Below are 6,945 nucleotides of genomic sequence, written 5' to 3'. Positions count from 1 at the left end.
TTATAGCAACATGCTGTTATTCTCACGCTCTGAAATCTGCAGATTGGCTGTGGTTCTGTGGCTCCAGGGTGGGCTCGGCTGGGCAGCTCTGCTTTCGACTGTGGCTTGGCTGATCTGGGTACCAGGTCAGTCTCCAAGGGTTAGGTTCAGATCTATACCGTGTAGGTTTACTCTGGAGACAAGGCTAGAGGGGCAGCTGATCCTGAAATTCAGAAGGCCCTCCAGAGAGCAGTTAAGCCATGTCTGAATGTGTCAAATGTTACCAGGATGGGTCTGTAAGGATTCCTGGGAGGCTTGGGTTTTGAAATATAAAAATGCCTATAGGGCTTTCCTGGTGGTGCAGTGGTTGAGAGTCCGCCTGCCAATTCAGGGGACACGGGTTCGTGCCCCGGTCTGGGAAGATCCCACACGCCGCGGAGCGGCTGGGCCCGTGAGCCATAGCCGCTGAGCCTGCGTGTCCGGAGCCTGTGCTCTGCAGCAGGAGAGGCCGCAACGGTGAGAGACCCGCGTACCGCAAAACAAACAAACAAACAAACAAACGAAACACAGTAAGTGAAAAGGACTACACTCTCCTTTTTTGCCCTAAAATTTTAATTTCCGGGGAAGGAGTCATGAGCATCTGAGGCATCCATAGACAGAAAAATTTAATGAATAAAATATTGTCAACTTGGTTCCCTATTTCCAAACTGATTAGAATGGCAGAGACAAAAATGATTGTTAGTGATTTTTTCCCCCACATTGCAATACCCTGCTGTGATTATGTTTTATTTTGCATAATGAAAGGATAGCACCTACTCAAGTGGCCTAAGTTTACACTTGCATGTTTCAAATATCGGCATTCATAATTTATGGTCAGCTGATTTATACTACTTCATTTGAGTAGACAGAAAATGCTTCTCATTAAAAATAAATTCCTAACACATGAAAATTTTATCTTTTATTTTTCCATGTTGAGTTTTTCATAGTCATTGGATAAATGTTGCTGCAAAATCTAATTTTAAATTCTGATACATTTTTATGTCCTTATATTAAATTCTGAACACATATCCTATGTCTGGGAATGCTATGACATAAAAAGCTGAAACACAAAGTGAAGCTATTGCAGATGTCTAACAAGAGAACACGGACATACAAATACCCTTGTAAATCTCAGTAAATTATAATTCAGTTTTGCTCCAGATTTAAAAACCTTGCTTGTTGGTTTGAGTGGGGGTATACTTGCCCCACTTAGCACTGTCCACTTCCCATGAAAAGCAATCCTGTTATCTATCTTCTTTGACCCCTTTGGATGCACAGCTGTGGTGGAGCCACTATTCCAATTTTGTGCCCTGAGACAATGCTTCCTTCTGCACTTTCTCAGTTTATCCCACATACACCATGGACATGCAACCCAAGGCTTTACAACATCCCCTGGCTTCCAGGAAGATATAGACTGACCTGGGTTTAGCCATCCCAGGAAGGTTCTGGTTTGCTGGGAGGGGATTCTAAGAGTCGGGACATCATCACAGATACTGGCCAAGCAGAGCTGTTGGCTTTAATTGTCACTTTCAATCAGATCACCTTTAATTTTATGTGTCTTTATATGAGAGTTCCATATACCAACTCATTTGAAAACAAGGTTCTCCCTTTCTTAAGTTCCTTATAAGCACTGTCTTATAACCAGCTCAGAAAATAGGAGGCAATAACAACATTCTCTGATGTGCTTTTCATTGAGTCCTAGGAAAGCTTACTTTCCACATCTATCTGTATATAAATATGCAGATAGGGTGCTCAGTGACCTGCTAGCAGTCACTCAGTTTGTGTCCTTCTTGAGTCAAAATTTTTAACTGCAGAAATTTTGTAAGAGGCAAACTGGTGATTGAGGAGATCACATCATTTCATCTATTAGTGTCTGCCCATAAGCTCACCCTGCAATCTTCCATGCACTTTTGATAAGCACCAAGAGAACAACATTGCCACCAATGCTGATGGGTATCTCACAGGTATAGGGAAAGATTCTGCAAATGCCTTTTCTTCCTATTTACACCTTTATGAGCCTTTATACAATTTTAGTAGGCATTTATTTGTATACGTTTATGGTGTCCAAGAACATGCTTAATCATTGTTCTTTAATATTCTCTGTAAAAGGAAAGCCTCCTCTGTTGTAGCACACAGAGGAAAGTGATAAGTAAAAGTACCTTCTATCCCTGGAGACCTTGATGTCTCAAAGAGCTTTTATGTTGATTAATTCACGTAATATTCACAAACACTTTGGCATGAACATACTACTACTAAAGCAAAGGACATTGTGAAAAGTACTGGTTTTAAAGCAGATGACTCCAAGAATCACCTGTTCTCTCTTTTAACCATCAGCTGGTTAGTTATCTTCATCACAGGCCAGCCTGGTTCCAACTGCCCGACTGTGAGGTTAGCCATGGGGTCTCTGACCATTTGTCTTTTGTTCTTCTTGAGAAGATTTTTTTTTTTAAGGCAGATAAAGGCTTGTTTTTTATTGAATGAGTGGTCTATCTAATTGCCAAGGCCACTATGTACAGAGAAGAGAGGGAGAACTTTATTTCTTGGTCTCTTCCTCCTTGGACAGAGTCTTGATGATTTCTTCCTTCTTGGCCTGGAGCCGGTCTTCATGGTCCTTGCGGGCTTCCTTGGTCTTAGACCCGCGGGCCTCAGCCTAGTCCACCAGAAGCTTCTCACAAGCCTTGTGTGCCTTCAGCTTGTGGATATGTTCCATGAGAATCCACTTGTTTTTGAACACGTTACCCTTCACTTTCAGGTAAAGGCTGTGATACCTGTGCTGGTCAATCTTCTTAGATTCACGGTATCTTCTGAGCAGCCGGCAGCCAGGTTAACTTTTAGGGCATTAGAGCACTGGCAGTACCCTTTTGCTTACCTATGTCCATATGCCTGCCCTTCCTGTGGGCCAAGATGCTTTTCCGGCATCAGGCCTGGGAATGGACCATCACAGGCTTCCCGATGATGAGCCCATCTTTGATCAGTTTCCGGATCTGCTGGCGGGAGTTGGCATTGGTGATTTCCTTAGTCTCATGGGGTCCAACCAGACCTTCTTTTTGCCACAGAGGAGGACACTGGAGGCAAGCCTCTTCTGAAGCCTGAGCATACTCATGGCTGCAGCCGCAGTGGTGAAAGGCGAGAAGATTTTAGATAAGTTGGGAATCAAATAAAATGCCATTTCTTTTACTAATTGTCCTTCATGTAAGTTGAAGTTGCCATAACTGAATTGGCTGAATCTCTAAATCCCCCTGTGACCTTTTACCTGCTCTTTAAAGTTGGCTCTGTAGTTTAGTTTTTAAAGAGGTATTATCAGTTATTGAGCCCTTACCGCTCACCCTTGAGGTCTCAGCTTAAGTATCACTTTCCCACAAAACATTCCCAAACTATCCTGCCTACGTTTGGTCACCTGGTAATATGCACACGCAGAGCACTGCAAATTTCTTTTAATCTATATCCTGCAGCTTTAATGACCTATTTCTTTCTTCTTTAATAAACTGTAACTACCAGGACGGTGGAGAATGCCTCGTTCACTAGCCCCAGCCTCAGGCCTAACGTAACAGCCAGTGCATGCAGATCCAATATAAATTTGGATAAATGTGAATAAATGCAGGGCAGCACGGTAGCCACTGAGGATGCCAAGCTCTAGAAGCACCTCAGGGAGTTCATTTTCTAGTCAGGCATGCAGGATGGATGAATATAAACACAAACAATACGAAGATAAAATAAGGAATAATCAAATGCTTTTTTAAAAAAGCTATAATTTCAGTGAGGTTTACATGGATTTAGGGGAGCGAGGATTGTGGCTCGGGATGACAAAGCGATGAAGGGATGAAGCAACTTAGCTCCATGGAGAGGGAGTCACCTTGGCCATGGTGAGTCATGCATAATGGACTCTAGGGACACATCTGTACCTTTTCATTTTATTCCACAGGATACGTAATATCCTATTCTCTCTCTCATTCTCTTTTTAAAATTCTTTTTTAACCAGCTGTAGTAATTCCAAAAGCAAACCCTTTGGGAACATTTAACGTTTAACATGATGATATGTAGAGGTAAAAAATGAGAAGGGAAGGAGTCCATTTTTGTAACTGTGAACAAGGCATAAGAAGGACAATGGTAACTGCATAGGGGAGGAAAATCTTCCTTCTGCCCTCTTAGGTTCTGTGGCTGGGCCTAAGAATTAAACTGGCATAAGATAGATTAACAGGAAAAAGCCTACAGGTGTTATTTAATACAGCCCACCCTTAAACAAAGCAGGTCTGAACTGCACAGCTCCAACTATATGAGGATTTTTTTCTTTATTTCCTACTCTTTTTTTAAGCATCTTTATTGGAGTATAATTGCTTTACAATGATGTGTTAGTTTCTGCTGCATAACAAATTGAATCAGCTACACATATACATATGTCCCCATATCTCTTCCCTCTTGCATCTCCCTCCCTCCCACCCTCCCTATCCCACCCCTCTAGGTGGTCACAAAGCACTGAACTGATCTCCCTGTGCTACACGGCTGCTTCCCACTAGCTATTTATTTTATGTTTGGTAGTGTATATATGTCCATGCCATTCTCTCACTTTGTCACAGCTTACCCTTCCCGCTCCCCATATCCTCAAGTCCATTCTCTAGTAGGTCTGCATCTTTATTCGCATCTTGCCCCTAGGTTCTTCATGACCTTTTTTTTTAAGATTCCATATATATGTGTTAGCATATGGTATTTGTTTTTCTCTTTCTGACTTACTTCACTCTGTATGACAGTCTCTAGGTCCATCCACCTCACTAGAAATAAATCAATTTCATTTCTTTTTGTGGCTGAGTAATATTCCATTGTATATATGTGCCACATCTTCTTTATCCATTCATCTGTTGAGGGACACTTAGGTTGCTTCCATGTCCTGGCTATTGTAAATAGAGCTGCAGTGAACATTGTGGTACATGACTCTTTTTGAATTATGGTTTTCTCAGGGTATATGCCCAGTAGTGGGATTGCTGGGTCATATGGTAGTTCTATTTTTAGTTGTTTAAGGAACCTCCACACTGGCTGTATCAATTTACATTCCCACCAACAGTGCAAGAGGGTTCCTTTTTCTCCACACCCTCTCCAGCATGTATTGTTTGTAGATTTTTTGATGATGGCCATTCTGACTGGTGTGAGGTGATACCTCATTGCAGTTTTGTTTGCATTTCTCTAATGATTAATGATGTTGAGCATTCTTTCATGTGTCTGTTGGAAATGTGTATATCTTCTTTGGAGAAATGTCTATTTAGGTGTTCTGCCCGTTTTTGGACTGGGTTGTTTGTGTTTTAGATATTGAGCTGCATGAGCTGCTTGTAAATTTTGGAGATTAATCCTTGTCCGTTGCTTCATTTGAAAATATTTTCTCCCATTCTGAGGGTTGTCTTTTCATCTTGTTTATGGTTTCCTTTGCTGTGCAAAAGCCTTTAATTTTCATTAGGCCTCATTTGTTTATTTTTGTTTTTATTTCCATTTTTCTAGGAGGTAGGTCAAAAAGGATCTTGCTGTGATTTATGTCATAGAGTGTTCTGCCTATGTTTTCCTCTAAGAGTTTGATGGTGTCTGGCCTACAATTTACGTCTTTAATCCATTTTGAGTTTATTTTTGTGCATGGTGTTAAGGAGTGCTCTAATTTCATTCTTTTACATGTAGCTGTCCAGTTTTCCCAGCACCACTTATTGAAGAGGCTGTCTTTTCTCCACTGTATATTCTTGCCTCCTTTATCAAAGATAAGATGACCATATGTGTGTGGGTTTATCTCTGGGCTTTCTCTCCTGTTCCATTTATCTATATTTCTGTTTTTGTGCCAGTACCATACTGTCTTGATTACTGTAGCTTTGTAGTATAGACTGAAGTCTGGGAGCCTGATTCCTCCAGCTCCATTTTTCTTTCTCAAGATTGATTTGGCTATTTGGGGTCTTTTGTGTTTCCATACAAATTGTGAAATTTTTTGTTCTAGTTCTGTGAAAAATGACAGTGGTTGTTTGATAGGGATCGCATTGAATCTATAGATTGCTTTGGGTAGTAGAGCCATTTTCACAATGTTGATTCTTCCAATCCAAGAACATGGTATATCTCTCCATCTACTTGTACTATCTTTAATTTCTTTCATCAGTGTCTTATAATTTTTTGCATACAGGTCTTTTGTCTCATTAGGTAGGTTTATTCCTAGGTATTTTATTCTTTTTTTTCAATGGTAAATGGGAGTGTTTCCTTAATTTCTCTTTCAGATTTTCATCAGTAGCATATAGGAATTCCAGAGATTTCTGTGCATTAATCTTGTATCCTGCAACTTTACCAAATTCATTGATTAGCTCTAGTAGTTTTCTGGTAGCATCTTTAGGATTCTCTATGTATAGTATCATGTCATCTACAAACAGTGACAGCTTTACTTCTTCTTTTCTGATTTGAATTCCTTTTATTTCCTTTTCTTCTCTGATTGCTGTGGCTAAAACTTCCAAAACTATGTTGAATAATAGTGATGAGAGTAGGCAACCTTGTCTTGTTCTTGATGTTAGTGGAAATGGATTCAGTTTTTCACCACTGAGGACGATGTTGGCTGTGGGTTTGTCATATATGGCCTTTATTATGTTGAGGAAAGTTCCCTCTATGCCTACTTTCTGGAGGGTTTTTATCATAAATAGGTGCTGAATTTTGTCAAAAGCTTTCTCTGCATCTACTGAGATGATCATATGGCTCCGAAACCCGAGCCTCAGCTCCCAGCCCCGCCCACCCCGGCGGGTGAGCAGACAAGCCTCTCGGGCTGGTGAGTGCTGGTCGGCACTGATCCTCTGTGCGGGAATCTCTGCGCTTTGCCCTCCACACCCCTGTTGCTGTGCTCTCCTCCACGGCTCCAAAGCTTCCCCCCTCCGCCACCCGCAGTCTCCGCCCGCGAAGGGGCTTCCTAGTGTGTGGAAACTTTCC

General features: G+C 41.4%; 1 pseudogene; it reads right to left on the bottom strand.

Moving 5' to 3' along the window:
* Positions 1-2,551: 2,551 nt before the first annotated feature.
* On the bottom strand, positions 2,552-3,127 carry LOC114904806 (annotated as a pseudogene).
* Positions 3,128-6,945: the final 3,818 nt, after the last annotated feature.

Source organism: Monodon monoceros, unplaced genomic scaffold, assembly GCF_005190385.1.
Source record: "Monodon monoceros isolate NGI ecotype Baffin Bay Population unplaced genomic scaffold, NGI_Narwhal_1 Super_Scaffold_21, whole genome shotgun sequence".
In the NCBI taxonomy this organism is placed as follows: Eukaryota; Metazoa; Chordata; class Mammalia; order Artiodactyla; family Monodontidae; genus Monodon; species Monodon monoceros.
Note: the sequence above shows the minus strand (reverse complement) of the source record. Positions and strands in the feature narration are given on the sequence as shown.